This window comes from Poecilia mexicana, unplaced genomic scaffold (assembly GCF_051168715.1).
Source record: "Poecilia mexicana isolate PSO_F unplaced genomic scaffold, ASM5116871v1 scaffold_2, whole genome shotgun sequence".
NCBI lineage: Eukaryota > Metazoa > Chordata > Actinopteri > Cyprinodontiformes > Poeciliidae > Poecilia > Poecilia mexicana.
Genome location: NW_028263371.1, coordinates 6,662,667 through 6,690,132, shown reverse-complemented (window position 1 = coordinate 6,690,132; position 27,466 = coordinate 6,662,667). Strand labels below are relative to the sequence as shown.

The 27,466-nt window shown below is 38.3% G+C and overlaps 1 protein-coding gene across 1 annotated transcript in view; it reads right to left on the bottom strand.

Moving 5' to 3' along the window:
• LOC106907229 (zeta-sarcoglycan-like) overlaps positions 1-25,908 on the bottom strand; it is a 206,551-nt gene extending 180,643 nt beyond the window's left edge. The window contains exon 1 of the mRNA XM_088009819.1: positions 25,427-25,908. The gene's annotated coding sequence lies outside the window, so the exon portion shown is untranslated. The remainder of the gene's footprint in view (positions 1-25,426) is intronic.
• Between the last annotated feature and the right edge of the window lie 1,558 nt (positions 25,909-27,466).

Here is a 27,466-nt window from a genome sequence, read left to right as displayed (position 1 = left end):
AACATTAATGTGAAGTTCTAGGAATGATGCAAAAACACAAAGCTATCCGTTTTCAGGGCTATTTTATATTCATGCATTCAAAAACAACATATGTTGCAGGTAGCAGAAAACTGTGCGTAATCTTGTAATTTATTATATAGTGTCATGCTGTGAGAATACATTTGATCTGTTGCGTTACTTTGGTATTTTCCCAGAAAAGAAAAAAGGTTCAGCTGAACAATTTTCTAAGAGGGTTTGCAGCATCCTGCCAACTGGTCCTAATTATTCATGATTGTGGATTACAGGCATTTGTTTTGGCAATATGCCTGTAATTAAAAATGTCTTCTTATACCAGTCCCCAAGATCAATGAATTGTTTAATTCATTTCAATGAGTATCCAAGCAAGCAAAGATGGTCTCAACTTTCCAGAAAGTCTCAACATATGTCACTGTCAACATGAGCATTTGTTGCTTGGAATAAAGCTCTTCAATTTGTCTTTTGCTTGGTCTATAAAAGAGGGGACTCACAGTCCAAATTAATAGAAACTTTGTCATCAGAAAATTAGAAACCTTAAAGCAATGCAAAGTTGCATTCGATTAAAATTAGCTATAATGTCACTCTGCACAATATAAAGAAACAACACAGGGTTTGTTATCACCACAGACCAGCTTTGGTTTGGATTTCCTGACTAAACAGAAGTAAAAACTCATAATTACTCATAAAAGACCTCCTTTACTCGGAATAGAAAAGATAATGTCCAGCCCCAGTGGCCTACTGCCTTGCTCTACATAAACATTGTAAATCATTAGGTTTGACATGGAGCCATTGCTCTACAACAAATTCTAGGGCCCTCTGAGGTACAAATAATTTATAAATATTGAAATACTTAATTCGCAAATAAAGCAATTGGCAATGGGGCAGTTTGATGAGGCTTATCTTAGCTCTGACAGATCGGCATGGTGGACGAAGGGTTCCACTGGAAGGTGTAGTATTTTCAATGTTTCTTGGAAAAACAGAAGATGAATCAGTGTTCTGAAAGTTGAAACAACATTCAGTGATGCTAGAGACTTATAGATCAAGGCAAAGATAAAGAATTTATGGAACACAGACATCAACAACTGCTTCCAGCTCCTTTTTGCAACATTTCACCATCATTTGATCACAGAAGCTTGAAAAGTGTCTTGTCTGATGCTTGCGTTAAAGGGGCAGTAGTATGTATCTTCCAGGCACATAGTGCCAAGTAGCCATGTTATCTTCGGTTTGTACAGAAATGCTGTGTATGCCAAACATGGCGTAAAAGAAAACTGACTTTGTAATTTAATGCCTTGAAAATGGGCTTCTTGTCTCTTTAAGATGCTTCTCTTTCTGATACTCTGCTCATTACATCGCTCCTCTGTTGACCCTTTAAGTTTGTACCAGTGGTGTACCCAGTAGTTTGTAGAAGGAGCTCAGCAGATGCACCAGGTGTTTGCCAATTGCTGCTGACTAGTCTGAAGGTCTAAATCCTCTTTAGGCACCGCAAATGGCTACCAAGGTAGATTTAAGGAATCTTCAAAAACGTGGGAATCAAATCAACACTCCAAGCATCTTTTTGATGAGGGGATACAATTATAAGATGACGTAAAGTTCAAAAGTGTCGATGATATCCCCAGATTTTAGTCACCAAAAGAAAATGCAATCCTTCATTCACATCTCCTTTGTTTTTTAACTTCTTTTTTTCTCCTCCTCTGCCATTCCATCTCTCATTACAAAAAAAAAATGACCCACAGCTTGGCAGAGAGGAGAGAAGGTAGTGCTGCAGGGGTTGCAGCTGGTACTCTGGATGAAGACCTGGCACTAGACACAAAAAGAGTGGAGAAAAGACACGGAGACAAAGGAGAAAATAGAAGATGGACAGATGGGGGGCAAAATGAAATAGGGCCTAAACGGAAAGAGGGGGATAATGATGATGAGACTTTAGCTGGGCAGAATAGAGCTGCTGGCTGGATAGAAGTGAAACTCATTTGGCCAAGAGAGTTATGAGGGACTGAGAAGAGGGAGAGAGAGAAATTGATAGAAGGGATGGATAACAGATGGGTACTCCCCTGTAATTCTCTGCTGACCACTTGTTCAAAGTAGCTCAAAGAGGGACTTTCAGGCACAAAAGTGGGGCAGATATGAACAAAATAAGGAGGCAGGAAGCAAGACTCTCCACCCATCTGTCTGCACTGGGGCTCTCTTCCTCGCTCATCTGTGTATACGAGGGTTATGGTCTCATTAAACTGTCACCAGCCATTTAACCAATCTCCTGGTACTTTCAGGATTTCTACTTTTATTGCTTTTACGTTTGTCAAAGCTCAATAAAACTATGTCCCTTTTAGCAATATGGTTTCCCCACATACACTTGCATGCACTTTGTTCCGCTCGTCTTTCAGAGAGGTTACCACCGAGAAACACAGTACGTTGTTAAATTCAACAGCGCGAGTGAAAACTTAGCTTCTTGTGGTTTCGTTTCTTATTTTGAAGATTTATTTATTTTACTCGGTTTTGTTGAGTTTCAGCGTAGCGCAACAGCAGCCGCAGAGATCGCCTGTGACGAGCAAATCTCAGCATCAAGATGGGCAATCCATGAGAAACCATGATACAGGCTGAAGGACCTGTGACAGACGGGGTAGGCGGGGTTTCTTGTGCTCTCTTTCAGGTAGCATGAGAAAGCGGAGCGAGGAGGAGGAGGAGAGCTTCGAGAAACAAAAACGTGGAAGAGAGCCAACAGCCGAGGAGGAGGAAGAAAGCCCTAGAGATCCTAGCAGCAGAGTACAAGAAGGTAGACAAGGAGACAGAGTGCTGGCTTGATGAGGAGTAAAAACCATGGTGGAGAGAAGGGGTCCCTGGAGACCACAGCTGGTAAGGTATCCATCAAGGAAGAGGTGTCGGAGTGCACCGACATGACCAAAGCAGACGGGAGGAAAACTGCCTGGAAGGAGTTATGAGCTGGGCAGACTTTGACACCCTTTCTATTTAAGTGTTTGAATGCATCTTGAGGGCTTAGCTCAAAAGCTTTCCCTGCAATTCTTGTAGGGAGTCTTTGGAATACTACTAGCACAACCGGGTAGTAACTAAATAATAATCCATCAGACAATATCAAGAAATTATGACATCATTCTTACCAGACCAAACAAGTGCTATAACGAATCGCACCGACCACACTTAAAATCAAGCATTCCCACTACTGCGCAAGTCGTCCTGCACAGAGTTCAAGTGGTGTCGGTAAAATTGGAGAAATTTTTAAATTCCCTCGTATCAGAAAACTCAATCATAATTTTCATAATGGTTAAAAAATATATATATCAATCCCAGGATGTCACACACAACCAACCGAAATACAAGCATAGAAGGTCAGAACGATTTCCCGAACTTGGAACTTCCAATGCCATGTGAATGCAGCAGACGGCATGGCGGCTGTCGTGGAAGCTCTTAACGTTTCGGGGGAACACAATACGCTGCCTTTGGGTAACAAATGTTGAAAGAAACTTCCATGATTAGAGAAAACGTATCACAATGTTTAACATGTCAAATTTGACCTTTACACAACCCTGGCTGATGGAGTATTCAAAGCATTTCAGGAAGCCTGCAATGCTAAAGACCGAGCAAAAGCTAGCCTTCAAGAGGCCATGAACTCAAATCCATTGATGAAACTTTTGAGCCCTAGAGGAGTTGACTTGAAGTTGAATTGAGCCTATATTACAAGAGAAAAGAATACTAAAAAGATTTCAGTTCCGTGTGTTAAAGTGGTAGTGACGCTCCTGAACTCTTGTGGTTGCATTTGCAGATGAAGGAGATTGTCAAATGCATTCGCTCATGACGAGGAAATACAAAAATACACGATAAACTTTTTAGAAATTTACTTTTTCCACTACTTGTGGACTGGTGCACATATTGTGATTTTTTAATACCACATACTAAAACCTTTATTTTATAATTTATCAAATGTTTCATTTAAAAAATAAAAAATAGTACTGGTTTAAATTCTATTGACATAGTCCACTCAACCCTACCTTTCGGAGTATCGCACACACACACACACACGCACACACACACACACACACAGTTTCCTTTTAGATGTGTGTAGTTGGCCGTTGTCCTGGACATCTGTCTTTCTGGGATGAAACTGTGCCAGACTGAAAGAGCTCACGCCATCCCAGGGTCAGCAGCATACAACTGTACTATTCATCATTAGCTCTTTTTATCTCTCCCACTCTATATTTTATCAGTGCTTGTTCTCTCTTTTTGAAGAATTCCTTCTTTCTTTATCTCATACAAAGAAATGCAGCTTAGTTCAGGGTCACCTTTGTGCTTAAACTATTTTTGCTGTCTCCCTTTAATTTTCTGCATTGCGCACGCTATCCATCTCTCCACAATATTTTCCTGGTTTTATGAAATCATCCTTTTTGGCTTTGCTTTCTTTTTTTTTTCTATGCTCCACCTGGCTTGCTTTCCATCTTCCACTCTTGTTTTTCTCAGACTCCATCTCCCCGTCTCTCTCTCTCTCTCTCTCTCTCCGTATGTTCTGCTCTCTTGCCTGAAGAGCCTCCGGGTTAAAACACGCTGGCATCCACAAGTCTGGCAGGTGTGTATCTACATTTGAACAGTATGGAAAGGCTTGTTTTATTATACAGTCGACATCTGTAGTGAATGTATGGTTGTTATTTCGGAGTCTTATTCATGCCGAAAATGAAACATGAAAGACGTTGGCAGACCTATAACTTCTCCATGTTTTAATCTGAATCTTCCAAAACAATATTACCGCAGGTAATATTATGCGATAAAATATTGAAACAAAGTTTGAAGTCCATTTTGCCTACTTTGCAACATCAGTAAAGCTTACAATAAAAACTACTGAAGAATGTGTTGGGTCGTTACACAGTTCATCTGATTCTGCAAACAATCTGAGACCCACAAACAGATTCTTACCGTAATTCCAGTAGGAAATGTCAGTGTACCAGTAACATTAAGGAGTAGCACACTTAAAGTCATGTTTTCCAACATACCTATATTTATCACTCAACTCATAAAACCAGTAGCGGAAATCCTTATAATACGTAATAATGCATCACAATCCTCACTGCAAAAGTTCCTGTTTCCAATAACAAAATATGAAAACTGCTTCTTATGAGATGTAGATAGAAAATGCTTAAAACGGCAAGTACTAAAGTATTAAGACCGTTTTCGGCTTTTCATATCCAATTTACAAAATTCAACTTTTCAGAGTCTCCTTTGCATTGTGTTAGGCTGAAATACAGATCATTTCACATGGATGTGCTGTAGTGCATCCAGTCAGTTAAGGGACATGTCCACTCATAAGGAGCTTGGTCCTACTGGAGCCGTCTTCCTGTAAAAAGAAAGTTGTTCCTTCCTACAGAAACCACATGATTATTCAGATTGGAGTGATTGCTGCAAAGGTCGGTTATGCAATACAATTTAATGGATAACATACTCAACGATAACATATTCAAATCTGTCTGAAACGCTGGACTGTACGCACTGTAGATTACTATAGGGTGACTTTTGTTGTGAATTAGCTCTATACAAATTAAAATTAACTGAAGTGAATTGAATTCGGCTGAGCGACAGCAAATATTAACTTGATATTCTTGGTTCCAACTTGTGTGCGATCATCGTTTTATGAGATGGTTTATTACACTTAAGCTGTGCTTGTGTGCTTAACCATGTGCCTCAGAGATTTTATTGATGATCACCTGTGTGCAACATTAACTTGTGCGATATGCCCACCATTGCTAGTATACAGTTGACAATGTGCTAGCTAATTATTTTTATTTTAAAAGGGATTTAATGGGCATCGCTGTCATTCCAAACGTGAGAGTCGTAACAAGACCGACGGTGTCACTGTCACACAGGCCGCAGCAGCCTAGATACAATCAAACGGCCATTAAAAGGCTTGATTGATACGACTGAACAGTATAACGCAGCTGTTAACGCGCTCAACAGCCACCTGCCAAACTGAAAGGTTTTGAAGACCATTTCTCCAAAATAAATATAACAGGTCATAGGAAAAAAAAAACAACTTTACAATCCAGCAATAAAAAAGAAATTTGAGCTCTTAATGTTTTTAAAAACAACAAAAAGCTTGAAAGCAGTGCTGACAACTCTATTGCTAGTTTAATTTAAGCAACAACAAAAAAAAAGGGTCCAGTCACAAAAATATCTAATTCGTCACCAATGCAGAAATTCTCCATATTTCTATGCCAACAATAGTCAGGTGAATGCTTACACTACTAATACAGGGACACGCGCACACACCCACACACATCATGATTAAAAACCAAGGCCATCTGCTGCAGTAAAGAGAGGGAGGAAAACGCATCCTCATGGATGATGATGCAAGCCTTGAGACATGTCCCATCTCTTACAACGTCCTTCCTTCTCGGCTTCCTGATGCATAATTTCCTCTCTTCGCATTTTCCTTCCCTTGTCTGTCCTGAGCTGATTAAACACCACATTAACAACAAATTGTCCATATTTCCTCATATCCTGGATTGCACATGAGTGATAACCTGTGCATGCACCAGACAGCACTTTTTCAGCCAGTAGCACTAAGCAGATGCTCAGGGAAATTGCTGCTTTCATCTCATGCTGTTGCAGTGAGGTTAATGAAAATGTGCTTGGAACGCTGAGACTCTTGCTCAAAGTATCATTCACAGCAAGAAAAATAAAGCCCGTCTTTAAGTTTATCATGAATAAATGGCACAATCAAATATCAAAACAATGTTTATAAAATGAAGCCATTTCTAACTTATTTTTTGTTTACATATTTCAACTGTCTTGACAGTATGAGACTGATTTTATAAAAAAAAAAAAAAGGAAGCTATTCAACCACCTCCCTGCCATCTGCAGAAATTCTCCACTCCAAGTCAAAAACAACCAACCACAGCAAAGAGGAAAGTCTTACTGTTGTCAATCACCATTGTATACGCGCTGCACAGCGTATTAATGGCAAAGAAACAATTTATCGCTACAGGAAAACCGGTCATTATCAGTGGCCATGCTGACTAGCCTGAACATTCATCCAGGCTACGCTGTAGGGAAAGTGGTAACATAGCCGAGGAGGTTGTCAGTACCACATACACAACCATGATTGACAGCACTAAGACGCTCCCCCAGGCTCCTGACAATATGACAGTTTGGCAAATGTGTAAAGAACTTTTTATTTAATTTTAATTAAAGTTTCATACTGCTGCTTTAAATTAAGATAAAATTCCTGAGCGGGAAATGGGTCATCTAGACGTTTATCATGATCACAATGTTGTGATACAATTCAAAGTGAAAACAATTACTTCACATTTTTTGGACTGAAAAATATATTTAAAAAAATAAAAAAAAAACACATAACCTGATTCCATAAATGTGCACACCCCCGACGAGATAAATACTTTGTAGAAACACTTACTTTTATTCTTTAAGCCAAGCATCAGAATGGTGAGAAAGATGGGTTCATGCTACTTTAAATTTAGCTTGGTTTTATTGTGCCAGACTATGTACATATTGTTTTCTTCATGTTAGATAACAGTAACTCTGCAAGTATGACTTGATTTTTGTGCAAAGGTAATTTACATTGTACCAGTACAACAGTGATTACAGTTCACTGTAAAGTGTTTTAGTATAAATATAAACTGCAGAGCAAGAATGCAGTTTTGAATTAAAGCAACAAAATGACAGATGAACAAATGCATTTCTCATTAAAATGACAGACTTAAGTTTCTTTAAGTTCATGGAATGAGCAGATTTGTAATTGATAGTGACATTTTCTTTTCCTCTGTTCAGTCTATGTAAAAATTAATTACAATGTGTTATGTGAGCAAGTACATGATCCATGAAAGAAATGATACATTTGAAAATCCTTCTCTCATGTTTAGCCTGTACAATTTTGCACTTAAAAGCCAAGTAAAATCTAAATTACAAGTGTTCTGAATCTTTATGAAAGCGATTAAACTAGGAATGGTGGACAGTAAAGAGATTTATGCATTTATTTATTTATGCATATTTATTCTCATGTACTACCAGTTTGATAGAAACAGTTTGAAATGAAATGGAAGCAAAGTTTACTGGGAAAAATCCGAGAACATTTTCAACTGGTAGAGGCCACAAAAAGCCCAAGGCAACTAAAGTGTGGAAGGCTGAACTTCACAAAATAACCAACATTTTCCACTCTTTGCACAAATGCTGCAATTTGTGCTACAGTTGGAAAACTTTGTGGCAAGATAGTTTTACTGGCCATGCCTCTCTAAGGGCAAATGCCGATCGCAAAAATAAAGCAGAGCTATGTCTGACTAATCTAGAGTGCAGCACTTTTTAATAAGCCAACCTCATTCTAATCACTATGCATGTGATGCTGAACTCCTACCTAAATGCAAACACAAGACCCTCCATCTGTCCCAGGGGTCAGACGGGAGGATGCAATTTACATGATTAATTACCTCTACCTAACAAGCCAGTGGCTTGTTCAAGGTCCCAGGGTTTCTAACATGGAATGATGATGGGTGTGTGTTGAGGTTTGTGGGTCAGTTTCCAATTCTAGACAAAATTGCTACAGATCAAGATGTAATGATGCTATTGATGTTTGCAATCTAATAGTTAAAGGGAAATTTAGTTCAATTGCAAATTTAACGTTTTTTCACAAAAACAACCCCCAGTTCAAACTTTGCAGAGTTAATTTCTGTATAACTCAATGCAGAGAAAATAAAGGGAAAAAAAGCAGGGAAACAAAATGTGTATTTTAATCATAGCATTCCTCTCTACTGGTGCCTGAAAATCTAATGCTGCAAAACTGATTTTCAACCATTTGCCCTTCTAATACAAGGCTGAGAACATATTTTAGATGTTTTAAAATGGGATGCATAAAGAGAATCTTGAAAAAAGGAGAGTTGAAGACAGGTTTGTGTTATTTTTCAAGGGCTAAAAATGTTCGAAAGAAGCTGTAAAAACCTGGTTGAACTACTCCACAATCAAAATGCAAATGTTCCAGGACACAGCAGTAAATACAGGAAAAGGTTTCATACTGTAGTTAGCCCATTAATATAAATGTAAATATTTCCTTTCATAGAGATTAATACTAGCATTCATGTGAAATGTATTTCATACATTTCAAGGTTGGATTTTAAAACTAATGTGGCATTTCTGCATCCTAAATCGTGTTTATTGCAGTAATTATGCCGTTAATTAAAAAGGAAATATTACAGCCATCAGCTTTATTTGATGGCACACAAATCAGCCAGAACCAACTGAAGAGAGATACATTTTTAAAAAGTACAGTTTTATACTAAACTAATGCATTTTTGCATTCTTTTTTAAACTCAATGAAAACGGGTTTTTTTCTGTATTTCATTGTTTTCATGACCTTCGAAATTATGACTCTCCTGATTATTCATATCTTCAACATCCGCCACAGCGATGGTCATCTGTAAATAGTAGCATCTATGTGGCTTTAAATCCATAGTGAAGTCATTAAAAACAAATCGTCATCTTAGGATTCGGATAATTGACCTCTTAATGAGCGTGTTTCATTTCTCATTTCCAAATAGAACAAGCTGAGGAATTCTTGAGCCAACCTTACATCATACAGTATCTTCCAAACATCCAAGATCCTGTGAAAAACGTATGCTTGATCAAGACAATCTGAAAAGGCACAAAGGTAATTGTTTGATCAAAAAGAGTACTGACTGCAAAATGCACTTTGAAAATACTATAGTCAAGGCACAGTAAGCCAACAAAGGACATTTCTATGGTATAGTCAAAGGATCTTGGCGGAAAAAAACAGTCAACCCGTGTGCAAAACAACACCCAAGTTCAGTGGCAATCTCACATTGAAAATAAAGTGTAATTAGTTATTGTATATTGTTTAAAAAGGCTTCATGAGTTTTCTCAGTGGCAGAGATGTGTGGCCCCGCAGTGTAACCCAGTGAGGTATATAAACAATCAGCCAATTCAGTTAAGTGCTTCACAACATAAAGTTGAGTTCCACTGTTTCCCCTGCGACTCGTACAGTGACTGTCCCGTAAAACTGATAGCAATGATTCAACTTCACTTTGCCTACTTCCGTATTTACCGTCCGTCTTTAAACCGGTAACGTCACACATCTCCACTCTGCTCATTAAATTGAAACTCCAGTTGTCCCAAGGGCTTCCTCTTTTGCTTAAACTGTTCAAGACCCTTTTGGATTTCTAATGTATTCACATCAGATTGTACTATGTTTTAGCAAAGGAGTGAGTCCTGGGGTTGTACTGATCATTTTACACACATTCACTAAAACGTAGAATGTAACCTGATGATCTCAATTTTAATATTTAGATCCACAGAGTTGTAATCTGCGCTAAAGTAAAAATGCGTAATCAGAGTTAAACAGCAGTAATGAAACAATTACTTGTAATTGAGATTACAAAGGTTGAACAGCAACATATTGGTGCATTGTGTTCAACCGTTGAGCCAAACCTTAGAAACTTGGTGACATTTTTGACTTGGAGTGTTATTCTGTAAGTAGAAAGTGTATAAGGAATCTTTAATGTCTTGTCTCAAATATTGAGCCTAATATTATGAATCATGTTTTCATCCTTCTCACATGGTCCATTGAAACATCTGTTTGAATAAGAGGTTTAACCAGTCATTCCAGAATATCACTGGAATGACTTAAAAAAAATAATTTTCACACATTTTAATCTCTCTGCATTAACAACCTTTATGTTTTCAGATTTTAAAGGTTTCGTTCTCACGTTTAAAGTTGGCGCCTATCCTCCTTCGTACATTTGTCGCTTGTTACATGTCCTTTTGCATACTTCATATTACTATTATAGCAAGACATGGAACATGAAGTTATTTTTTTTCAGTGCAATAGAGTACACATTAAGATCCCTTTGTGCTTTATAAGCCACAGTGGGGTCCTGACTCCAACTTTAACTTAATTATTCCAGTTAATTTTTTAATTATCTAAATGCATTTATGTTTAAGAAACCAAATCAGATGCCTACAACCAACTTTCTAGAGTTGAAAGTTCTGCATTTGAGTGTCTAATTTTTGTAATGTTAAAAAAAAAAAAAAAAAACACTAAGTGAGTGTTTCGAAAGATTACAAAATACTTTGAGCCAGAGGTCAGATCAGATTAGGCGACTTATGCAAATGTTAAATACCATCAATACAGTATTTTAGATGCGACTACCAATTTCTGCATATGACTCCGTCATTTGTCTTTTATCAATGTCTGCTTCAACACAAACAAAGCCACAGATGTGTGTGTGCGTGCACATGTGGTGTGTGTGTGTGTGTGTGTGTGTGCGCGTGTGTGTGTGTGTGTGTGTGTGTTTGTAATGGACTGCTGCACAATGCCAGCACTGTGATTAGGGAGCAATCAGAACTCAATAAGCTTTCAATGCACGCACTTCCCTGGAGGGCACACTGTCATACATTCTCATTGAGATGAAATAACATGTTTGCTCTGATTTGAATTCATCATCTAAGTTATGCCCATTCATTAGTGAACATTCATGCCCACCGACATACAATCATAGGCACATAGAGGGACTAAACAGGCCAGTGTTGCCCAATGCGGTCCAGTCAGTGAATGTCAAGAGTATGACGGGAAATACAAGCAAAACAATGTCAGATATTTTACAGGAAATCAATTTTAACTAATTTATCCACTTTGGTCTATTGGGAAATTACAGAGGAGAATCACAAAAATCCATATTTAGCTTGTAGCTTCATTGTACCAGAATAAAAAATAAATAATAAAAAAAAAACACTAAAATGTATTTATATCCTCTTTTCTGGAAAATACAGATGAGAGTATAATGTGTGTCTGGTATGATAATGTTGGGCGTTGTGGAAGCAAAAATTGAGTCGAGGTAAGAACCGCCAAAATTACTCAGATGTCTGATGAAATCAGTTTCTGAAATGATTCCAAGTGTTGCAGAGGAGGCAACACTTAGATAGACAGAAGAGAATTGTGTCCATCTACCATTCTAGTGTGCAAGTTATCTTGTCAGTTATCTTTGATTTATAGTAAACTTTTTCAAGGAGGAAATTAGGTCACTTTATTCTGGAATACATAAAGTTAATCATGATTTCTGAAACCAGAAATGTCTCTCTCACTGACATTCAGTCACACTAAGCTTTTTCTGTTTTAGCATCACCAGAGTTGTTTAAATTGATTATTGCCAGAGTAATGAGAAGGCAATTACTTCAACTACTATCTTCAAAGACAACAATCTGCATATAATCAAGTTATTTTTGTGGTATTGCCTTCAAGCTGCTTGTCTTGGGTTTATACTCTTATGGGAACAAGTCTGCCACAAGTGTGCGTGTGTATATAGTTGTCAATGATAATCACAAATATGTTATTTACCACATAAGCAGATTTTTGCTGATTTATTTTACCTATCATCCATGAATTCAGAGAGCAGACAAAATACATTTTCCTAAAATAATGGTCCAAGTCATTTTTTTTTTTTTTTTTTTGTGAAAAGTGACTTTGGCGAAATAAAAAGTTGTTTTCTTCCCAAAAGCCGTTTTACACACACAAAAAAAAAAAAATAAATAAAATTGCTTTTTCAAAAAAATGACAGGCTTTTTTACAAACATGATGATTGGTGCTTGTGTGAGAAACAGCTTGGCTCATACACCTTAGAACATGAAAGCCTAATGCAGCCCCAGTAATGTAGAGATTTTTTAAACCTATTTTAATGCTAGAGAACTCAGAAACCAGGAAAACAAAAACGTAGCTGTGCAAGTGTGTGAGACGTCCAAAAATATTGACATGAATTCTAAAAAGCACCCAAAAATCTCAGATGTCAGCGTTTTCTCTGCTATTGTCCAGGGGGACAACCAACCCCGCCAAGACGATCACGACATATGGTAACTGTAGAGTTCAAAGGTTATTGATCTCATCAGCCTTTCTGGTAAGGCCAGATCACATCGTTAGCAATTTCTGTCCCTATGTAGTTGCTCGTCTACATGACGCATCGCTGAACTGTAAGCAACAGTACGCGCACCAGGCTATACCACACCACTTGCTCAGCTAGTGCAAGCTCATTACAAATTTTCAAAAGTGTCAACACCAAAGTCGACTTAAGCTGGACTGTGTCACCAATGCTCGCACTCGCCGAGTCAGGTGCGTTTGCACACGGGTGAACACATGCAGCCGCCAGCAGATGGAGAGAACACTGGAAAAACCTGCAAAGCAGGCAAAAACATCTGCAATTTTTAAAAGTGTTCAGTTTTGTTTTAATGGCAGCAGCTTGTTCTCCGGTGTTACAGAAGTGCGTTACTATTGCTGTTCGAAAGCAGGGGTGCACAGATTGCAGTTTTCTGGACAATCGTTATTATTTAAGAAGAAGCCTGAAGCCTTGCTTGCACAGATTTGTTTCTGTACTAGGTACAGCCAAAATTATGCAAAGTTGGCAACAGTAGGCAGACTATTGTGAAACGCAGCCCTCTCTCAGATCCTTGGGGGGGCAGAAAAGATAACTGTATAAGATCGGCTTCGTCAATCACCCAGTATTAAAGAAATCGGGGAAATCAATCTGAAAATTATGTTCCAAACAGCACCTCAAAGCCAACACTGGAAGTAATGTAAATAAAGACCAGTGAAGTGAGTCCATAAAGCCTCGAGAAAAAAAATAGATCTTTGATATCAAATGCATCTGGGCAAGAGTAGCAGAATCTCTGCATAACTGGAATTTTCTAATGAAAGCGGATATGTCTGAAACAGGGAGCTCCATAGAAGGTAAAACTCTCCCTCTCCATGTGTGTAATAGCGGCACCATTTGGTACAGATTCCTCAAGCCTTGCCAAGTTTTAAACCTTGTTTTTGTGCCTCTGCCTGCTGTCAGCTCCACCTGTGCCATGAACAGACACACATGACTCTGCAGCTGTCTTGCCTCAGCTTCAATGCTGAGGGGAAGGTAACGTGGTGACACGTTTTTAAGGCAAAGTTCAGCAAGGAGGATCACGTCAACAGAAAACCTGAAATCAAAAAAGTACAGCTGGGTGAATTTTTAAACGGTTCTGTTAGGGAGTTTCTGAGGAAGAGCACACCTGCGCACAAATCGCTTTCCTCCCTCCTTTATCTACCTCAGTCTATTTTTCTCTCCCCAATATGCAGATAAGCCTGAGTAACTGGGACCCTGCAGCAAAAAATGAACCGGTCTGACCATTTGTTACAGCTATCTGCTCCTAAGTGACTGCTTCATTCCATGTGTATTTATCTTGTACAATAACACTTTAGCATTGTTCTGTGTGCGAGACTGAGCTGGCATTCACACACAAGCATCATTGCTGACTGGGGATGAAGCAAGTTAAAATGTTCATGTTGTTGCTCATTTGTTGTAAATAATTTATTAAAATACTTGACACAGACGATACACTCAGCCTGGTGATGACAGTGTGGTGGTTTTGTGGCTGGCCAGGATGCAATGTCCTTAATTTATTTTTAGCTTCCCTTTGAGATCAGTAAAGTACTTTTGAGTTTAATTTACATGTAATCAATATCTGTTCTTTTAGCAAATAAAGTTACATACACCATTTGTTCCTGATTATTTCCTCTACAAAGGAATTTATGGAGAAGGATAACTAATATCCATTTGTGTCTCAAAGCTAAATTAAACCATGATTTCATCACAAAATGGTTAAATCTGAGGTACAGATTTAACAATATCCTCTACAGATGTTGATTTGTGCTAAACTGCCTTTTGAAGGAAGTGAGTAACATGGTTTAAAAATGTCTTTTTTCAGACAATGAGTTGCATCAAACTGGACTGAATCATTCATGGACCTATTGGGCCAATTTCTTTTACTGCACGTCCATTTTCTGACTGGCTTGTTGTCCAATTGTAATAAAAATGACAAAACAGAAACATAAGTGGCTAAGAGAAGTGTGCATGCCCCTGTTTAATGGTTGCTGTAAAATCAAAAACATTCTGAGATTATGAATTTTAAGCAAATTTCTAAGAGATTAAAATAATTACAATACCATTCAATTGTGTTAAGACACAATTGAGTGTATAATTGGTGTTTATAATAGTATTGCTCAGACAAGAGATCAGGCTAACCAGCTTGGTAAATGGTGAAATTGTTTTAGCCCTGAAAGCAGAAATCGAAAAATATGAAACCATTGTTCACAGAATGAAGAATCTTTAAAAACAAAAAGCATTATCCACTTTTCCTTGGTATAGTCAAATGGACATTCCAAAATCATAATATACATTTACAAAGTGTTAATGTGTAAACATCTGGCAAAAACTTTGAAGCTTCCAGACCTTTTGTAATGCATTACATGCTGAAAAGTTCAAAAGATTGTTCATTTTAAATGTATAGTGTTTATGTGGTGGATTTAGAAAAAAAAATAAATAAATAAATAAAATCACTGTCCCCATCTGGAAAAAATAAAAGATCGGCGATGATAAATCGGTGCACCCTTACCCAAAACCTCACCAAGCTTTCCTGATTCTTTACCCTTTACTCCGTCTCTCAGACTGGGTCAGTCGGCAACACAAAGACTGCTGAATTAAACGATAAGGTAAAATAAGATAGCAAGCTCTACAGTCATTGCGTAAATTGAAGAGCAAAAATATATACATTTATATTATAAATGTAAAATTTAACCAATCCCTTAGGGTCTTTAGCATGGCTGACCCAGGTGCTCCTCTTAGGGGGTTTGTGCAGAAGGCATCAATTCCTCCCACAAGGAGGACAGGCCTGAAAAGGACTTTTCTAAAGAAGCTGGTTGGGAAGCATATCCATAAAAGTTTGGTAGGAAAAAGGTGCACAAGTAACGGGGACAAATGTAGATGGGAACTACAGAGAGTGGACTGGAGGAGGAGAGCATCAAAAGCCACACAGACAGATCCGACATGGGCAACATGCTCATTACCTGGGCTAAGGAGAAAGAACTGCACCACAAATTATTCTTTTCAGATGATAGATAAGTTAGCATTTTATCTGGACATATTTATGTGTATGTCGCTTGATCAGACAAAAACATAGTAACTGCAATTTGTTTTCCTCCCTGCAGTGAACAACTGTGTTTAATTACATATGTTTGAAGTTGACACAGAGGGAGTTTGTTGACAAATACAATTTTGCTGTCAAATAATTAAATGGGAATGTCAGAATATTTGCCTTTTTAAAACCTGGGTCTTCCCATGCAGTAATCTGATTTTCAAACTGAAAAACCAACCAGCAGCGACAGATTCACAAAAACCTCTAGAGTTTAAGAAATATTTAGAACCTTGATATACTTTTTTACTCCATCCAGAATGACTTGAAAACACACAGTTCAAACTGTTCTTTCGAAGCCCATGAAAAAGCAATAACATTTATTAAAAAAAATAAATAAAGATTTTTAAACTTTCCAGTACATTTCACCCACAGCCATCCAATGTGATGTTGGATATAAACGTTCCCTTTTCTGAAGTGTTACTGTTTACTGAACAACTCGCCATTAACAAGTGAAAACCCTTTGCACACATTTAGTGTTTGTGTCTTTTTCAATCTTTAACTTCAGTGTTTTGTTTTGGCAGTTCTGAAATTGCAGCCAAACATGGAGCAAAAGAAGAAATATTGAGAATGCAAATGAAGAATGGAAACTGGTAAGTTTGGAAACAAGTCAAAAAATTACACAGAAAAGACAACTGTCGATTGTTAGTATAGACAAAAACACCCCCGCAGTTTAGATTAGGCATGTAAAATATTAACATGTAAAGGCAACGCTTAGTCTGCTCCCTAGTAAGTAATGTTTTTAAATTACTTTCACAGAGAGCGAGCAAGAGCGACAGTATGAGAGGACTAATGGCTACTTTATGTTGCTAAGTTACTCTTTATCTCTCCATTGTTGCCGCCACGGGAGCACAAAATGTGCAAACGTGTACTGCACATGCAGACATATGCTCACACTGACACACACGCAGACACACACCTGTCAGAAGAGACCATTGAGGATGGTAAGTGAGTTGGCTGCTGCCAAAATGGCTGCCTTTTGTTTACAAATCTCATTATCCTCTTCAGTTCACGGTGGGCGTGATGAGTAATTACTCCACCAGTGTACAAGTCACACGGCTGGTGTAAAATTCACACTCTAGTAGGATAGATAATAGCTCTTGGTAAATACACACCACTTGCTGATGACTAGGCCATCACTCAAAATGTGAATGTGAAAGCATATGTTCAGAATTATCACTGAATGAGAGTGCCACCAATTATGTGATGTGTTCCTGTCCTGTTTTTCAGCAAGATGTAGGTCCACTTTACATTTGGCATAGGGTTTGGCTAAAATAAATAAATAAATAATAAAAAATAAAAAGCCATAAGAAATATAAGGCACTAGGGATTTTTGTTAGAACACAAAGTCATTTAAAAGCAAGCAATGGATACTACTCCTCTGCCATAATTTCTCTAGAGTGTGGAGATTTAAACCAGAAGCTTTGCAGAAATTACACCCACATTTGCATGAAACATTTGTCATTAAACAGAGCACATTTTTTATTTTACAACCTGTAGCATTTAACCTTGAAAGATGAATGCTTTGATCCAAGCTATAAATTTGATTAGCAAATCCAAAATCCGACATGTTCATTTATATTTACATTAGGGCTGAAACGATTCCTCGAATGATTCGAGTACCTCGATTACTAAAATTCCTCGAGGAAAATTTACCTGCCTCGAAGCTTCGTTAATTTATGTTTTATTAGTTAGCGCACCGTGTTCCGGCCGGGACTTCATTTGCGTTGCGCGGAGCTCTCACTTCCGCCTCTGAGTTGTTGACAAAAGCTAAGTCTCAGCGGCATAAAGTCCAATCTTCAAGATTGGCCCGTGGGAATTTTATTGATTGATGATAATGCCCGACTTTTTATCGTTTTTGGGGAACCAATAAGCATCCTTAAAATGACTGGGGGAATGCCTGGAGTACGGCAGCATTTCTCCTCCGGGGCTGCTGGTTGAAAGCGAACGGCGGGAAGAGCGCTGAGGTGAGCGGATAGCCTGAACAGGGCGGGCGGCTGAGTAGCTGATGCTTACCGTGTAAATGTAGCTTTACCGACGAACCGCACAATAAATTTCATATCCCGGTCTGAAGAAACGGGTGGCGGAGCGCATCGTACATGGCTGGTAGATGAGTTTCTGAGTGTGACCAGTGAAGGTGTGTAAATATCCCGTATTGCTTCCCCCCCGTGTTCGTCCCCCGGTCTAACGGTTCGTCAGTCCGCTGGTCTATTTCCTCCCCTCCACCCCATGTTCGTTCATCCGCCCTCTCCTCCCACTCCAGGCGGCATTTCCCGTATTTTCAAACCCAAAGCGTGACAGGTTAGGTGGCAAGGTGAGTTTAATTAATCTATTAAACTCACTGAAGATGAATACATAAACTAAAAGCTGGATTGTAGACATTTTTTATAAGCATATTTGTGAGCCTGCCTCTTTGTTATTAAATTCAATATAATTTCAGATTTTTCTATAACTTTTCTTCTGGTTAACTTAGAAAGTGAGATATTATTGTTACAGGTTAGTTTTCTAAACTACAATAAAGCAACTGTTAGGGATGCTCAAATATGAAAAATTGGACTGATATTGATATCTGATAGTAACACCGGTATTATGCCAGATTTACCAATATTTCATTTTATAATTTTTTTTATCCGATTACTCGATTAATCGTAAGAATAATCGATAGATTACTCGATTACTAAAATATTCGTTTACAACAGCCCTAATTTACATATTTGAAGTTGAAGCTTGCATTACTACAAAATGGGTGTTAATTTTTCAGTATATATAGACAAGCTAATGTTTAGACTTTAGCTTCAATGTTGTTCTTCAGATTTGTCATAAAACCTTAAATGCATGCACATCTCGGTGCAAAATGCATTTGTTATAAAGTAAATGCCACATCATCCAAAAACGGGGTATGCTGACGAAGCAAAGGTTAATGCCAATTTGAGAGTCTATGCATGTGTGCCAAGTTTGAATATCAAATTTCCTTTGTGCAACTATTGCAACATATCAGCATTTTCCTTTATTGAAGTTGCTTTTGATGTTGAGCATCACATCAACACTAAAACATATGACTGACTACCTTACAATTAAGTAATTCAGATATGATGTACGTCAATGGTTGATTGCAGGTATGCACACATTCTTCTTAAGCAAAAATTCACATTTTGGGAGTCGTGGCTAACTGCCTTTAGCTAATGTTGAGCATTTAGTGTTGTGAGGCTTCTAACCTTCCCTCCATTTTAACAACTATGAAACTCTAGTTAAATTCACAAGCAGATCTATAGAAGGACTTTGGACATATACATCTACCCATAAAAATATACACACCCATAAAAATGATGCAAATGGCTGAAGGTCAAACAAATACAGGTTTATATTTCATTGATGTGGTCCATCTACTTTGATGCCAAATACAGCCTTGATTTAATAAAGTCAGTTGTGCAATTACAATAAAACAGAGGTCTTTTTGCAAAGAAAAATTCCCTAGCAAGTATGGTCAACCAGTTTATGTGATATGCTTCAAATCCCAGGAGGGTCAAAGAAATTAATTTTCCTTTAAGATTTAACAAAGATGTGGAAAATTTATATAATCAGTTGATCAGATCATTCTTAAATATAACAAAAACTTAAACTTAATCATTAAGCTAATTTTTCAGAATTTCTTAGCGTAATAGGCCTGACTTGACACTGGATTTTGACACCATTAGCCATGACATTCCAGACCAGATTTAAACCTCCCGTGGTCTTAGCGCATTGCTCAGGAGAAACATGGTATACGTCACGGTTTGACAGCAGGGAGGTTGTCCCATTAGACTGTCAGTTCCCAAACTACAGAACAAGCCCTGTAAAAGTGCATCTGGGATCAGTGCAACAGAGTAAATAAAAACTTGTGTCCTATTGATCCAATTTCTGAAGACCACAGGAGAGTTAAACACCTTAGATATGATCAAATGTCCAGTTTATTACTAATGTGCAATGATGCCCTTAAAATTCATCTGTTCAACACATACATCCATGATCCAACATGCTTATCCTTACAAGATTGCAAGGGCTGTTGGTGCCCATTTCCAACAGGCACTTACAACCCTAGCCCTGTTCAACACAAATGATCAAAAATTCCTAGGATCACAAAGTCTTCAAGTAACTCCAAAAGACTTGAGTTCCTTTCCTGTATGCTCTTCAAGGTGTTTTACTTATTCCATTATTGAAAACTAACATGCAATTTCGTCTCGAGTGTATTCCCATCACAATCTTTTTTAACTTCAAACTTAATGACCACATGTGATCCGATATAGTTTTTAAGCTTGACAACTGTGAGCTAATGCAAGTGACGGGCTGATGCAACAGATAAAACGTACACATCAGCCTACTAAAGTGCCGGGGGAAATATATTTTTTTTAAAAGTAGCTGCCAGAGTTGCTGATGAAAGCAAGGAGGCTGGGGAGAAAGAAGATGAGTGTGAAAGAATAGAAGGTGAAGAATATAAAGTAACAGCTACTAAAAGGGCAAGAAGGCTGCATTTTCTTATTAGGAAACATCAATGCACTCCATCTAGTCCGCGTTTTTAAATATTTTTCATAAGCTGAAAGTGTGTGAATTCATTTATTTTTCTGCCTTTGTTTTTCCATGTGCATGAGCCATTTGCGTGCCTCCCATGGGTGAGTTCACAAGCTCCCCACACTGGGTTGCATTATTGTATTGATTAATTGTCATTGATAACTGATGGCTGCAATGACTTGCTCTCTTGTTCTGTGTAGCGAGTGGAGATCTACTAGAAAATGAAATATGCCTTTAGTAATTGGTTTTAAATGGAAACGCTGACTTGGGTGGTTTAGAAGTTTACTACATTAGTGTGGAGGTTATTGTGTGTGCAGGAGATTAGTGTATGGATGCTTGTGCTTGTTTTTATGGGCATGTGTGCTGTGTACATCTCATCTTAGGTGGAGTTGAGACGCTCATTAATTGCCTGAGGACTCCATTAGCCAAGCTGATTACCCGTGCATCACAGTGACACCGAACACGTTCGCATAGGCACGCACACACACACACGCACACACACACACACACACGCCAGCTGTGAGAGTTCTGTGGATAAAATAGCATCACAGGAAGCCGTTTGTGTTCCAACTGTGGGACTAATTCAATGCACTGGAATTCAATCAGCTACCAATCCAAAAGTGTTTTTCTTGGACTGTACAACCATTGTGGAGAAGAATGATGTAAGGGAGCCTCAACATTTCAAGGTTTTAGAAACTGCCAATTATTTTCCAACTTCTTTGTTGAAGACTCTCAGTTTTCACTTTGTCACTTTTCCTTCTACTTCAGTCTGTTTACTCTCCATTCTCACACAGTGAGAACTTTCAAGTTTTTTTTTTTTTTTGTAGTTTCTTGTTTTTCCCTCCACTTAGCTGAAAACTCAATAAGTTCCCATTCACCAAAAGAATCACAAGTAGCTATGGTTAGAAAAGCAGGGAACAAACCTGGTAGAGTCTGGTTAAATGCAGGTTAGAGTCACACAAAGTGTCAAAGGAAGCCAGAGACAGGAAAAGTGATTACAAAGTAAGAAAGCAGAAGGTGACTGACAATACAGTATTCAGACAGAAAATCTTAAAAAGCAGTGTGAGAGACTTGGAAAGTAATTCTGTACCATAGAGCAGTGGTCCCTAACCCCCGGGCCGCGGACCGGTACCAATTGGTAATGGGCTGCGCAAGAAATAATTATACATTTCCATTTAATGTATTATCTGAGTCTGGATAATTTTTTATTTTGAAAATCCTTTTACCGGATTCTCTCGGTTACATCTTGCATGCCAACATTGAGTCCACAAGAAGCAAAATGAGTAAGAAACAGATCAGATGTCTTTGGAAAGTTTATTTGCAAAGGGGAAAGCCCCAGAGAAGAGACAGGAGAATGGATTTATCCCGGACCGATAGGTGACTCCCACATTCCAAACCAACTATGCGTAACATGCAGCGACCGGCTGCTAATGAGGCAATGAAGCCTTCAAAGGTGCTTTGCCATGTAGAAACCAAGCACCCTATGCATAAGCAACAATTTGGGTGTCTTTGTCTCTCATCACTCCCAGATGGGACCGTCTCGTTGCAGAGAAACAAGCTCAGGGCTCCCGTTAGTCATTATTGCGAGTTAAAATTTTCATGAAAGTAAAATGTTTGTTTTTGTGGCGCATGTGTATCTTATTTTGAAGGGCTGTGTAAACTTTACCATAGCGACCAGAGTGTTAGGGCAATGTCGAGATGAGGAGTACAGCTTGAGTCTCAAGTCTGGTTCACACGGCATGATTCAAGAATTGTCGGCAGATTCTCCAAACCTCTGTGACCACAGAGCTAAGAGTACAACAGGTTCGATCGGCTCGTGTGTCCAACAACACGGCAGGAGCAACACACCACACAAGAACCGATTCCAGTCCCGAACATCCCGATTCTAGAAGAAAATCCCATAAAACCCCCAACATACGTGAATTTAGAATAAACAAACACTGATGACGATGTAGAAGCAGTAGCGATAGTTTGTGGATTCATTTTAAGCGAGCGAGGAGCAGCATCAAGCACTGACTGAATGAATGAATAGCCTTTTTTTTAATAACTACTTTAAGTCAGATTAATGATAGCAGAAAAGTTTCCAGGGTTTATCAACTGCGGTACCAGTTTCGCTCCAGTTCTTCTCATTATCATTTCTCTTGATATTCCTTGTACGAAATGCTGAAGAAACATTCATGCCATTTCCAAATATCATCTCCAATGTCCACCAGACTGGACTCTCGGTTGCACCACGTCAGCTGTTTGGGTAAAAGTTACCATGAGTCAATCCTTAGTTGTCAAATCATTTTTCTGCTTGAGTCAATGTTAGCACGTCAGCACAAATTAAACTACAACTGGTTCTGTCTGTGGTTTACTATGGTAAAGTAGAGGATATTGCATGTTCAAACTTTGAAAAGAGGATTTTGTTAAGCTAGCCAAATGGACTGTTTGCTGTAAGCAATTTGGGGTGAAAATGTTCATGTTCCAAAAACATTCATGCTACCACATAGTCAAACTGATCAGCTCATCTGGAATAATTTCTAAACTCTCTTGTCAAAGTGTAGAAAACTGATATCTTCTAATATAGCATGGTATCTTGCCTCCGAACAACTTAATATTAAGTTGCTGTAAATTATTGACTTTGTATGTCTGATTAGCTGCTCCAAATAGTTTGTCAAATTGTCATGGAATCATATATAATATTGCAAAATATCACTTTAAAAACACTAAATTATGACTAGTTATCTAGGCAGAGATGCCAACGTATTAGCTATATTTGTGCCTTTATAACTTTGGAATTATTTATTGGGAAGAACTATGGTCACTCCATTCAGTAAGGTAGCAGCATTACAATATTTATGGTGAATCTGTCAGTGGTGACAGTCTTGCTTACATGAAGCCGTAATTGATTACCTGCATGAATCCTCAGCGTTTGACCCAAAGCAGTCTGTCTACATAGACCGATTCCCTGGGTAGTGATTAAACAACCCATGAGAGGGAAAAAATAGAAAAGAAAAAAAACAAACAAACAAGCATTTTATTTTTAAGAAGCTTAAAGCATAAACATGAAGCAGATGGACTATCTTTGAAATCAGTGCATGTTTAGCTTTTCATCTGTTGAGGAAAATAGAAGTGGGAACGTGTGCAGATTTCTTCTATCTTTGTCCATCTGCTTCTAAAAGCAGCAAACAAATTTTTTGGATAGTCTTTAGTGTCCCTTCCCTCCCGTCCTTGCCCATACCAGATCTTCTGCAGATGAGAGAGGAAGAAAACGAGTAAATTAGCGAAAGCAGGAGATCATTAACTGGATGGTAATTAGCCATTAGATCCAGACTAAGAAATAACAGCCAATCAACCTGAAACTGAACGGACACCAGCTGTGAGGAAATACAGGATGTGAGCGAAAAAGCCATAGAGTAGGAGTACACTGCAGAGGAAGTTAATGAATAAATAAGTGACACACTAATACACTTTACGAGTGTGTGAATGAGTACGAGGGTGTGTGTCCATCAGGCAGCTAAAAGCTTTGGGTGCCCTGACAAATTAAGACTTTTTTTCCTCCTACAGTAACTTCAGTCTTAGTCTGTCCTCATCCAAGATGGAGATGTGGATGATACATGTGTAGTTACTTTCACCCAAGATAACGCAGTTAGTTCACTTAAAGAGTTCCTTCTCCTGCCCACGTTTTCACCTGCTAAAAGTCCTCTCCCTGACAAACGATATGAATGAACTGCTGCTTCTAAAATAACAATAAGTATATTTCACTTCGATACCAATCTACAAGCATACATTAAAAACATCCAACCATGTACCAAGGGCTACAAGTAGACAATGGGTCAGTGCAGAAGTAATAGACCTGATTGCGATGCTTAGACTGTTTTTGAAGATGCAGTAACTAATATGACATCACGCATCAGCACTTTTGAGAACATGTGTGTGCAGAACTATATTTTTTTGCCTATACAACAAACTATGGTTCACGAATGGTATGTCAAAGAAAACAGATCAACAGCAGACCCCTGGAGGTCACAGCATGAGTAGCAACAGGAATATGCTGTCAGCAAATGGCAACACTGAAATCAACACTGATGCCATGACAAAATGCAAACATCTTTGTCTTATTTTGTATTGCATAGTTGTTTAACAAGCTAATAAAATTTAAAGTTTTTTTACATTGGCGCCTTTATCAAATGTTTTCCATACTTCTCCCCCTGTCCTGTTTATTGTCTGAACACTGAAAAAAAGCCACTCAAGAAAAAGATACAAAACAGTAACAGAGAAACATTTTGTGAAAACCTCTCTACCAGAGTAGAGTGGGGCATTAATTAAAAAAAGCAATGAAGAAACAGAAAAAGGTACAAAAAGAGGAGAGCATGGGTAAATTAATCTAATGCCTGGATACAAAGCAAAGGCAAGATTAACAAGGACAGGCAGCAAGACATCTGAAGAAAATTGGGAAGATTTAAAGGAAAAGAAAATGCAATTAAAGGTATTGCCTTAAGGATGTTTTGCAATTAGTAGGTTAAGTCCATTTTGAAGTTGCAAGACTGGTCTCCAAAGCATTCAGCGCGCACACACAAACCACAGTCTCTTCAGTCACAGCCAACTTGTTTCTTTGATTAATCCATTCTTAAGGGTCCTGTTTTTTTAAACAAATGTGAATTTGCAGAGGCGTCATACTCATGTTGTCTTGCATGTCTTTGCATAGTTTTACTTTCCTACTACTCTCAACCTGGCTTGTAAGTTGTACGTCTTTCATATTTGAATTTTTCCGGGAGTCGAATCGCAACAATACGTAGGGATATTGAAATATGGAGGAAGGAAAGAAAAAAACAAAAATAAAATGGACACCAGACTGAACACGTAATGAGGTGGGGCCTACCTTCAGTGTCGATTTAGAGTTCAAGACGCTGACATTCCGTTAATTAGAGCCAGTCCGCACAGTCCATCAAAAGCTTATTAGTTCAATAGTGTTTTTTTTTCTTAAGACACTATTTTTTTCACCCTCTGTTCCTAAAATAAAACACACCAAATTTGATTTCCCCAGTGGTTAGCAGTAGCACGCGGATGAAGCGTACAGCCGACATTCTTCCGGAAAACAATTTTTTAAAACTTCCGCCCGACCAAAAATACGAGTCTCCCCGATGGGTTGATCCATCCCGACGTAGAGATTTATTTTGAAGAAGTCTACCACGTCTACTTTTTTCCCCTCTTGATAAAACTCTGCAGCAGTAGCTTCAAAGGCGCTTCACTCTCATTAACTTCCGGTAACCGGCTAGCTAGTCTAGCTAGCTCCGCCTCACCCCGCAGGTGAACCATCAGCAGGTGCCAATGATTTACATAAAATAAATTTTAAAAAAAAATTAAAAAAAAAAAAACACTGGAAAGACAGTAACAAATGTGAACATGACAATAGTCAGGTTGAAGTGTGTTTTGTGGTTTTACACTAGAAAAATACACATTAACATTTAGAAAAATGCTTTATAATTACACTGAAAAGAGCAACAAGGTATTTCTTTTTTTAACGTTTTCTGTTAAAAAGGCAAAAGAAATGCTTCAGAGCAGTGTTATTTGCGAGTATGTGAAATAATTTTGTGAGAATTTGGCGTCAGTATCAATGTTTTAGACCATTTTTAATAATTCAAAGGACAGAATATGAGGAACTGGTCTCATTAGCAAGTAGTACTGTGGCCCATGGTCCTTCTCTCTTTAAAAAAAAAAAAAGCCAAGCAGCTTTTAGCCTGATTTCGTTTCCATGTTTTCCCTGTGTGATTTGTTGAAAGCTAAAACTGGTTGCAAATGACTCAAAGTGCTGCAGATGATTTTCTTGGTGCTTTCAAGCAGGACCTTGAAACTATTTAAAGATAAATCCTTGAGCTTTTGCAGCACTACTGTAAAATCTCAGAATTTTAAAACGAAGGTTTTTCCATGCGCATTTGAACATATAATCTGGAAAGAGAAGAAGAAATCATAAAAAAAAGAGACTCCTTTAATTTCATACCCCTAAAAATAATTCATACGTTCCCTTCCTTTTCTATGTGTGTGCTTTTCTTTCTCTCTCTACTGGTGGTTTTTCAGGCAAAGAAAATGGGGCTGGGATAATTTCACGCTAATTTTCTACAGCTGGTGTCACAGGAACGACAATCAATAGATTGAGAACAAGGACTCCCGTCCTTTTTTTTTTCTTTTCCTGGCACCACGACCAACTGCCTTGCTGAAGAACTGGATGGACAAAATACTGAGCCAAAGGGGTTTGGATGAGGAAGTTTAACTGAGTGAATCCATACTGATGAGGCTCTGGTCCTGAGGCGATTTGTTCCAGTTTAACAAGGACAAAGCTGTTTGCCCTTCTGTTTGAAGGAGAAGCAGAGGCAAAAAGAAGCCATTTCCAATCCACAACAACCCGACTGGGGTGCGTGGACTGGATGTATGGCGCAGACTTTGAGCTGTGCTTTCATATGACATTAAGCAGCAGCAACAGCTAATGGCATCTGCACGTCATTTTCTCCACATTTAGGCAACGAGCCCCGCTTCTCGACGCCGGCTTTTTTATGCTGACGTTCCCTGCTTATCTGAATAGTAAGCGCTGCAGTTGGAATTTACTTTGATGGACGATTTGCTCACTTGCTTAGGTCCCACAAAACTGTTTCATTAAAGGAGGTAAAAAGTATACATATCTATATCGTTCAGGAATAATTTTAAGGGAAGGGAATAACATTTTTAAGAGATGTGGTGTGAATACAGCAGGAAGTAACAGTAAATATGTATTTTTTTTTAAGGAATAATCTTAGGTTTTCAAGAGAATCTTTTAATATGTGTCACGATGTCACTATTTTGTTTAGTCACACAGTGACAGATTATTGAAGAGGTGAATAATTGCTGTGTGGACACAGAAGGAAGCTCAGAGACGTGTTTTTGTCTT